Below are 10,887 nucleotides of genomic sequence, written 5' to 3' on the forward strand. Positions count from 1 at the left end.
CTTTCAACAGCTTTTCGACTTCTGCTTTAATCGCAGCCGCTTTTCGAGGGTGAATTTGACGCAACCGTTGCCGGACGGGTTTAGCATCCGGGTAGGTCTTTATTTCATGAACAACAATGGCAGGATCAATTCCCGGCATTTCCTCGTAAGACCAGGCAAACACGTCGCGGAATTCTTGGAATAGGGCCTTGTAAGTTTGGATTTCTTCTTCAGTACATGCGGCACCTATATGAATGTTTTCCTCGATTCCGGGCTTCACTGAAATATCAATGGGAATAGTACGAGAAATATTCCCTAAATTCAACTCTGAATCAGAATGTTTCGTTGGATCCTGAGCGTCTTTGACATATTCAGCGGTAAAGATAGATGAAAAATCATTTTCAAATGCATCATCCTTAGGTAAAAACGAAGATCTGTGATGGAGATCCTCCCATGGTAGATCATCTACACTTAGGATTTCGCGAAGTTGTTCGTCAGATGACACGACTTCGGGAAACGTTATCCGTTCTAAGGGTGAGGTGAAAAGTGACTCTTCACTGACCACATTCATTTGGTCGACTTCGGTTGAATGAAAGTCGGTAAAAGACATGAGAGCTTCATAAGCAATTTCATATGGACTCAAAGGCATAGCATCACCGAGTGAGTCTATCTCAGAGTCAGATGGGACGAACCAAGGATCATCATAAATAATGTTTTCTGATGTAATCATATGAATGGTTGCAAACGAAGGATCTGCACTGAGTGGAGGGAGAGGAAAAGTTCCCAGTAAACCGGAATCCTTAACTAAACCTACACCAACGTCCCTATAAGGGATTGTCGTCTTACCAACATGCTGGATACTCTCTGAAGAGGCTGGGTCGGATGAAAAGTATGTCAGCTGATCAATAGTCACGATCTTACCGTTATGTGGAAACTTAATTACTCTGAAGACCGATGAAACGACCGCTGTCATAGCATATGACCAACTTCGACCCAAAAGAAGGTTGTAGTCTAGAGGGGCATCAACCACTTCCACATCCAGACTAACGGTTTTACCTTCAACCCCTATAGGCAATTCTTGTAGAATACCAAACGGACGGAACCCACGGCCATCAAAGGCCTTAAGGATGGTGGGGGATTGGTTCAACGAAGGAGAACCAAGCGATCTCCAACATTGAATCGACATAATACACGTAGAAGCTCCCTCATCAATCACAGTCCGATGAATAGGCCTGTTTTTGACTATCACTGGAATTTGGAAAGCCATTTGATGGGGGAGACGTGGCGTACTATTTTCTAGATCAAAGATCATTAGGTTCGGGTCCTGAACATCGACAGCTCCGATAGCCGACAAAAGCAATTTCCGTTGTGCTGGGCATGATTGCAGCACTTCGAGTGCCGACATTGCTGAAGGTGAAACAGCTAAGTCCTCAACAATGTTGTAATTCTGGGCTGCTCTCGCATGTGGATTGAAAGCAGACCTTCGAAGTACACCCTTGGCGGGCGGCTTAATCACTAAGTCTGGGTTAGGTTTTTCGATCTGTAGTGGATCGGAACCAGGAGCTGAGGTTGATGGGTTAGAGTGAGAAGATTCTGCTTCCTTGCCATCAACAGGAGCCTTACTACCATAATCTTGCGATCGAGTCGCAATCCTCACATGAGACATCATCAAAATGGGTTCTTCACTGGCATTCGAAGAAGAACCTATCATCTTATTCTCCTGCTCTGGAAATGGATTCTTTAACACAGCAGGAGTGGGAGAACCTTTGACTATTTTTACAACCTCGGCCCGATGAGGGCAATCTCTCGTAAAATGATCCTCTTCACAAATAAGACAAGGATATCGAGGTTTGCGTTTTTCGTCATTGGTTTCCGACTTTTTAGTTTTCTCCTTTGGAGCCTTGTCTGCTTTAGCCTTCTTCTTTCCTTTCTTCTTTCCACCGTTTTTTGGTTTGGCCGTAGATGACTCTACAGCGTGAATGTCGGCGGTGAGTTCAGGAGAAGACTCTCCTGTCGGAGAATCAGGCAAAGTGATAATTGGAGTAGTTGAAGCCTTGGAAGACTTCTTCTTGCTCTTTGTAGTCACGATACCAATCATACCATCAGCGGCATGAGATCCCGAAGGAGCAGCAGCGATTTGATTCGACTTTGGAAGATCCGGAATCTTCTCGTGTAACGTACCCGACTGAGTGTAAACTAAGTCAAGGTATTGTGCCTGAGCAATGACTTGCTCCTCAGTAACTACTCCGGCCTTAGCTACATCTTCAGTAATCTTTGGTAATAATGATTTGACAAACCATTCAGCTAAGATTTGGTCCGGGATAAAAACTTTCACTAATCTCCTTCGACGTCTCCACTCATGAATGTGATCAGAAATATACGTGGACGTCGATTGTTTTAGTGAAGTTAATAACTCCGTGCCGTTATCGTATCTGACCGGCAACTGAAAGTGAGTTAAGAACGAGGTAGCTAACTGGCTAAAGTTGTAAAAAGAGGCCCGTGGTAACTCAATGTACCACTTGGCCGCGAGACCAATGAGTGTACGCTGGAAAAGACGTAAGCGGATGGAATCATCTGAGATAGAATTCGAAGCACACCAGAGGTGGTAAGTCATCACATGATTGGACGGATCCTCTCCAGACTTACCTTCGAACTTGGGTATATCGCTGGGCAACTTATTTGGCATTGGCGGCCAGAACTGAAGATATTGAATTGGATCGTTCGTTAGGCGCGTCAAGTCGGGTAAATCCAAAGTTGCAATAAACGGTAACTGCCGGTTAGGATCTCTAAAACTCTGGGTCACAATACCAGCCCCAGGAGGAGGATATCCAGGATAACTAGGAACAGGAGTCGCATTTGGGATATTATATCCTCCTGGAAAACCAGGATTAACCGGACCGTACTGGGGTTGTTGAGGTTGTTGATAAGTGTACCCAGGATACGGTTGATACTGGTAAACCGGTTGTTGGACAGCTTGCCCATGTTGGTACTGTCCCTGGTACGGAGGTTGAACAAATTGAGGTTGAGTAGTGACAACCGTACTTATACCAGGCTGACCTACAGGCATCTGGACCGTGGTTTGAATCGTAGATCCAGACAACGGTAAAGATGTCTGAGGTGTGGTAACAGGGACAGTAGAAACTGGAGCCGTCGATACTCCAGAAGTAAGTATGGTAGATGTAGCGGTAGTTGCAGCAGCCGTTTGAGATGGAGTACTAGGTGCAATTGACGGCTGAGTAACTACCGAAGCTACAGAAGTTTGAACATTTGGCTGGACAGGTTGCGGTTGCTGGGTTGGACCAGAAACTACGGGTTGTCCAGCTTGAGGAATCATCTGTACACTTGGCTGCAACACCTGTTGACCCTGTGATGGATCCCACACTAACATTCCAGGGTACTGACCCGTAACAGGTTGAGGATACTGAGATCCATAACCAGATTGAGGGTAGGATTGATAATTGTAAGGTGCAGTTCCCATACTCGGAACATATGACTGACCTTGAGGCGGTTGATAACCTTGACTTGAGTATTGACCTTGAGGTTGATAACCTTGAGGTAAATACTGATACTGGGGTTGACCTTGACCTTGAGGTTGGTACCCTTGAGGTTGATAACCTTGGGGTTGATACCCTTGAGGTTGCCATCCTTGGGGTTGCCATCCTTGAGGTTGATATTGATACTGAGGTTGACCTTGGGGTACATATTGAGGCTGAGGTTGACCTTGAGGCACGTATTGCACCATAGGTACATACTGACTTTGAGGTTGCCCCCCAGACACAATTTGTGTACCTTGAGGTTGCCCCCCAGGCGTTAACTGCGGTTGCCCCCCAGGCGGTAATTGGCCACCTTGAGGTTGGGAAACGGGAACTGAACCTGACATCATGTAAATGTCTCCTACACCCAATGGTATATTACCACTGTTTCCAGCAAATAACCCATGATCAACGGGTTGAGGAGATGCCCCCGCAAAGGTACCAGAAAGTGACTGATACCCAGTGGGAACAGAAGGACCGCCGTGTAAAAAAGATTCAGGACTTTGAGTAAACACGGACGACTGACCAGACATATTTACAGGAGTATAAATACCTCCAGGTGGAAAAGGAGTACGAGGTGTAGAAAAACCTACTGAGTTGTCTAAAAAATTGGTTAACGCAAGGTACCAAGAAGTACTTCTAGGAGGACTGTAAAAGATGGATTCACGCTCCCTTAGATCAATAGTAAGTTGACCTTCAAGGTGAGAGACACCTATATCTTCTTCTGGAGCAAGTTCTTCTATAGCAATCAAACCAGAAGGTAGATTTTCGGTGATAATTCTTTCTATTCTCGGTGAATCAGGGACACTAGAAGTTGGAGTAACAGGTTCGGAAATTTCAGGTTCTTCGCCTGTTTCACTGGCAGATGAAAAACTACCAGCAAGCTCGGAAACTGTAACAGTTTCGGGATTGTAACCTGTTTCTAAACTTTGGTAATCTGGATGGACTACCAAGGAAGATTCTCCTTCTTCAGGTGAACCTACTCTACTGTCACTAGGAGGAGTTACAAGGACCTTTAACCCTTCGTACTGACCCGGAATGTCTTCAGGAGATTCACCCCGCGATTTACGGAGTTTTCTTAACAAATCTATTCCGGTAACAATCTCAGGAGACTTGCCCCAAAGTCGACGGGACTGTCTCGGTAATTCCGCCACAATTAAAGATTTTTAACTACAACACACGAAAACAAAGTAAAAATTTCAAATCAAACCACCTAAAGTCTTCTAAAGAAGCAAACAAATTTGAAGCACACGCCTAAAGAATCTAGAGCGTCAAACCAAACACAAACAGTAGTCTTCCGGACCAAAAGCGCTAGTTGGTGATTAGGCCCAACCTCGCAGGATTCAGTACAGAAATGGCGGGTGGAACAGTTACCCCGGCAACCTGCTTAATGAATAGACCGGCACAAGTTCCTCCACTTTAACCGTCTCGAAGTGAAGTGAACCCCCCGGAAAATCCAAGTGAGTATAACCGACGTCTGCTCCAGGTACAGTGGGACCTTCCCTCCACCGTCACCTCGGTAGAACCCTAAAGATTATGGTCACTAAAGTTACCAATCACAACAATTACACCTGGGGGAACAGTCTAAACTCCGACAGCACGCAAGGGCAGAGTAACAAGCTCAATCCCCTTACCGGCTCCTTGACAATAATCCAAGGTTTACCGATAAGTGACCCCTGGCTCCTCGACAATGGTTAATCCGAGGTTTACCGTTTGTAATACGTACTGTCTGGCGTCGTTCCCAACGAGGGGGGAATGATCCCCTCACTGGTTCGGACACGAGCTCGTGCTTCTCCTTTAAGAGGAGCTTTCCCAGAGTGTAACTGAAACAATTGGATTTAATCTACTCAAGATAAACTATCTGTTTGGTTTTGTAGTCTTGGAGAGTTAAGTACTCACCTACTCCAAGACCCTAGCCTAAGCTATGTTGGTGTTTCAGAGCCCTAGAAAAATAAAAATTACTAGATTGATTTTAATTTAAGCGTTACTTTTAAGGTTGTTTCTTAAGTCAAAAGGTGATGGAAGTGAAACCAGTGGTGTGTTGACTCGACTCGAAACCACTACAAAATGCACCTAGGATGATTTACCCACTACTTTACTTTTTCGATGAATTGCTTAACTAAAAAGTTGAGAGAATGCAATCTTTATAAAAGCAACTTCTTAATTGAAGACAATCAAAGAAACAATTCGTTTGTCTTTTCCAAGCATAAAAACATGACCGCTCTTTACATGCACGAAAAAACTCTTTTCCTCTTTCAAAAACAAAAAGCTACTTGAAACAAGACTTTTAAAGAAGATGTTTTTGTATTTTTCTTTTAATAAAGCAAATAAATCTAATATAACCAAAAATCAATCTTAACAACTATTAAAATCTACGAAAATTCACTCATAAGCAAACTAAAAGGTAAATTTACTCTAAGCAATCTTAACGAGGCCAAAACCAACAATGATTATTCTAAGGTGTTTTACTTGATCACAATCAAATCAAGGACTAGCTTATTGCAGAACCAAAAACTAGTCAAAACAAAACTCTAATCTTTTTGTTCTTTTGTAAAATGGAAATCAACACTTTATAAACAAGTAATTCGAAATTTGACCCAAAACAACTTAAATGGCAAGCTGCTCACACAAGGAGACTTTACGACAGGCCCGACTTCTAAGAAGGCTGACTAACCAGAGAGATCTAAGGCTGGACAACTTTCTACCGTCAAAGTCACTACAGGACCTATCCAAAAATCAAACCCTAGGCCTAAACTTCGTTGAAATCCACTAAAACACTCAAAGCTCACAAAACAAGTTCAGGTGAAAATTTTTGACAGGGTACTAAAGGATCTGGGCAGAAAACACTAAGAAAAATCAAAATCTAAAAGCAATTAAAGCAAAAAATGGAATTTTCCTAAATTTTACAGGAAGACGCAGGCAACCCGTTATAACAGGTGCGGGCCCGCTCTGTGCAAACGGCAACAGCGCGTCCAAAGACGCACTGTGCAGTACTCAGAGGGTGCGTCCTTCTGGAAAAGTTAAGAAAAACCAAATCTAACTAAATCTAAAGCTAAGCCACCCAAATACTAATTCTCACAGTCAAAAACCAGAAAATAAAAATGATTTTCTCAGAGCAAAGTTCACACAAAGGAAAAGACTTTCTCATTAATGGAATCCCCAGCGGAGTCGCCAATTTGTCGTGGCGGAAAAATTCGTTTGTGCGGACACAACTGACCTCCCTAGGAGTCTAAACTCTCTAGCGACAAACAAGACAAAATGGAGTGATCTTTCTCTAAATATACCTTTTAAAACATGAAAACTACAAGTGTTTAGGCTTACCTTATTCCAAAACGCTGTTGTTGTAGTCCGTCCTTGCCGATCCGGATGAGCTCCTCCTTCACGTCAATTCCTGCAACCACAAACAATCAAACAATTACCAAGCACTTGCATTTCATATAATAAAACATATATTCAACATGCAGACCAAGGAACACATGAAATAACTCATTAACACAAGCTATTGAGAAAAATAAACCAGTTTGTATTAATAACGAAACAAAGAAACTCTTACAACCTGGCCTTGGTGTTGTGCAAGTTCCTCCCAAGGTCCATCAAGGGTTTTCCTCTACTTTGACAAAGCTCACCCACTTCCAAGTAGAATCAAGCAAAGACAATCTCTCCTCACAAGGTTCTAAATGGGAGTCCTAATTCCTGCAGCATTTACCCAAAGAAAATGTATAGCTCCAACCTCTCCTCCCTCTGGCTCAATGTCTTTATTTATAGTGCTGTAAAGAGGTTATTCAGGTCCACCATCAATGGGATAATCCCCCTCTTTGGGTGGGATAGCTCCCTTATTGATGGGATAAGTTCCTCCTTAATAGGGATACATGAACCAACTGGAGGCGCAACCATTTCATCAAACCGACCTCTAGAAAGTTCTAGAAGTAACCACAAGTAACTTTTTTAAGATGAAACTCGCGCATTTTGCCTTTTACAGAAGGACGCACCTGTCCCTTAACATACAGAGCGTCCATGGACGCAACTTTTGTGAACATTGTGAGCGTCCCCGCAGGTAAGGCTAGAGAGAACCTGCGACCCCAGAGATAAACACATTTTTTACAAGACTTTCTCTCTTCTTTGAGTTTGAGATGGATAGCAGAGGCATAAGACTTGCCTAAGAGGGTAGTATGACTGTTGATTTGAGCCATACTAACTGTAAGTAGTCATGGTGACATTTTTTAGTGTAACAAGCGGCACAAGGCTTCAAACGACAAATAGACCACTTCCAATAACACAAACCCACCCCGCTCTTGCACCCCTCCATGTACAAAACACCTGACAACCTTTCCAGCGAGAGAGTCAACGGGGGTCAAATAATCAAACTCCAAAGAGGAGTTGTCAGGGGCCGACTCTCAACGCTGGAGAAAGCCGCAAGCCACAAATACATCGATGGTGCAAGGCCACTAGAGAGAGGGATGTTCGCAAAGTGCACACCACGAAACAAAGAAATGACGCAAGTCCCACAAAAAACCCACAATACAAAGGGAGGAACAAAGACACGACCCGCTACTTCTTTTTCCCTCAGAAGGGGAGTGGGTCACGAGAGGACGAGAAATTCCCTCGACGGCAAAGGCATGAGATAAGATTGCCACCCTCATGCCTGTTGGCGGGGAAAATTGCGATCTCGATGGAGCTCAGACCGAGGGATGGGTTTTTCATTACCTCGACACCCAACCCTTCCGTGAGGGCATGTCGAAGGAACGGTCGGGAGGGACTAGGGTGGCCAGCCCAACGGGTTGAACCGCTCTTCATCCATCCCATACTTGACCGCACCCTGACAATCTCGCCTCACGGAAGGTTTGAGCTACCAGGCGTGCACGCAACCACTCCCTCGACCCAACCACCAGCGAAAAAGCTCACCCAAGCAACACATCAACCGCCGCCGCCTTTTCGAGAGAACCAACTATGGAAGCCCGCACCCTTGGCCCATGCCTTCCAACGAACAAAAGACCGAGCACCGCCGCTACGAATGAGTCCAAATTTATCCATCGTATTTACCGAGCACCTCAACTCTGCAGCAACCATGCCCGGCCGAACAGATCGTCGGAAGGGCTCCCAAGAAACAAGCTTCCAGACCCCCTGCAGAAACACATTGGGGGGAAGAAAAACAAAGGATGGGTGGGACAAGCACAAGCATGGCTTGCAAGCACACACGAAAAAACAAGCGTTACCTCGAGACAAGTAACCAACAATGTTCTTGCCAAACACCAAACCCGCTCCCCTAGAGACGCACCACAAAGTCCCACATTGCAATCGAAACCCAACCAACCCGAACCAAAAAGGAAAACACTTGCTATCAATGATCCTACCGCATGTTCACCTACAGTAACCTTGTTACGACTTCTCATTCCTCTAAATGATAAGGTTCAATGAACTTCTCACGACGTCGACGGCGGTGAACCACCATCATCGACGCAATCCGGACACTTCACCGGATCATTCAATCGGCATCGTTTATGGTTGAGACTAGGATGGTATCTGATTGTCTTCGAGCCCCCAAATTTCATTCTTGATTAATGAAAAAATCCTTGGCAAATGCTTTCGCAGTGGTCCGTCTTTCATAAATCAAAGAATTTCACCTCTGAAAATGAAATACAAATGCCCCCGACAGTCCCTATTAATCATTACTCCGGTCCCGAAGACCAACACAATAGGACCAGACTCCTATCACATTATTCCATGCTAATGTATTCAGAGCATAAGCTTGCTTTGATCACTCTAATTTTTTCAAAGTAACAATGCCGGAACCACAACCCAGCCAATTAAGGCCAGGAGCACGCCGCCGACAAAAGGGACGGAAGGGCAGGTGCACTGAGTAGGCGGACTGACCTTTACGACCCAAGATCCAACTACGAGCTTTTTAACTGCAACAACTTAAATATATGCTATTGGAGCTAGAATTACCGCGGCTGCTGGCACCAGACTTGCCCTTCAATGGATCCTCGTTAAGGTATTTAGATTGTACTCATTCCAATTACCTGACTCAATGAGCCCAGTATTGTTATTTATTGTCACTACCTCCCCATGTTAGGATTGGGTAATTTGCACGCCTGCTGCCTTCCTTGGATGTGGTAGCCGTTTCTCAGGCTCCCTCTCCGGAATCGAACCCTAATTCTCCGTCACCCATCACCACCATGGTAGGCCTCTATCCTACCATCGAAAGTTGATAGGGCAGAAATTTGAATGAAGCATCGCCAGGACAAGGGCTGTGCGATCCGTCGAGTTATCATGGTTTATCAGAGAAGCGGGCAAGCCCGTGCCAGCCTTTTATATAAAAAATGTATCCCTTCCAAAGAGTCGGGACTTGGTGCATGTATTAGCTCTAGAATTACTACGGTTATCCGAGTAGTATGGTACCATCAAAAAAACTGTAACTGATTTAATGAGCCATCCGCAGTTTCACAGTCTGAATTAGTTCATACTTAGACATGCATGGCTTAATCTTTGAGACAAGCATATGACTACTGGCAGGATCAACCAGGTAGAACCCTCCTGCTTCAAAGGGCATTCCGGGTTCTCTCTTACCGAGAGCCAACCTGAACACCCATCAATTCAAAGAGACGTCAAAATATCATGTAAAACTTTTATGCCTTGCACCTCTTGCATCCCAAGAAGGAAGCACATGCAACATGCCAAGGACATGGCGAACAAATGGGCAGACCTGCCAAGCCACAACGCACCAAGGCCACTCTGGAGTTTGCAGCCACGGCCCAACCAACAAGAAAACGAGTGATCACTCACCGACTCCCTTAGAAATGCCTCCAAAGGCCTCCACGCCCCACACCGAGGGCACCTAGGAGTCCACCCGGACAGCAGCAACGATGGACCTCGATCACCCGATCGCCTGCGGCAGCCTCGATGCAAAGGAAACAAATGGAGAACGACCAACCACGCAACCTCTATATTACAAATGAGCCACAACCCTCCCTGCCCCCGCATCGAGGCCACCTAGGAATCCACCTGGACAGCAGCAATGATGGACCTCGATCTCCCGACCGCCTGCGGCAGCCTCAATGCGAAGGAAAAGGAAGGAAATAAAAAGAGGACGACCGACCGCACAAATCCTATCATAGAGAGGCCATACAAACCTCCCCACCTCGCACCGATGCCACCTAGGAGTCCACCCGGACAGTAGCAATAGTGGACCTCGATCGAATGATTACCTGTGGCAGCCTCGACACAAAGGCAAGGGAAGGAAATCATACAAGACAAACCGAGCCCGCAACCTCCCTTAGAAATGCCCCCCAACCCACCCCTCCCCTCCCCGCACAGGGGCCACCTAGGAGTCCACCCGGACAGCAGCAACGATGGACCTCGATCGCATGATCCCCTA

At 45.4% G+C, this 10,887-nt stretch overlaps 1 pseudogene; it reads right to left on the reverse strand.

Annotated features, from left to right (window-relative positions):
* Positions 1 to 8,851: 8,851 nt before the first annotated feature.
* Positions 8,852 to 10,038, reverse strand: LOC149191835 (18S ribosomal RNA; annotated as a pseudogene).
* Positions 10,039 to 10,887: the final 849 nt, after the last annotated feature.

The sequence above is a fragment of the Pinus tabuliformis genome, chromosome 2_2, assembly GCF_031772625.1.
Source record: "Pinus tabuliformis cultivar Carrire ecotype Pingquan chromosome 2_2, CPIR1, whole genome shotgun sequence".
NCBI lineage: Eukaryota > Viridiplantae > Streptophyta > Pinopsida > Pinales > Pinaceae > Pinus > Pinus tabuliformis.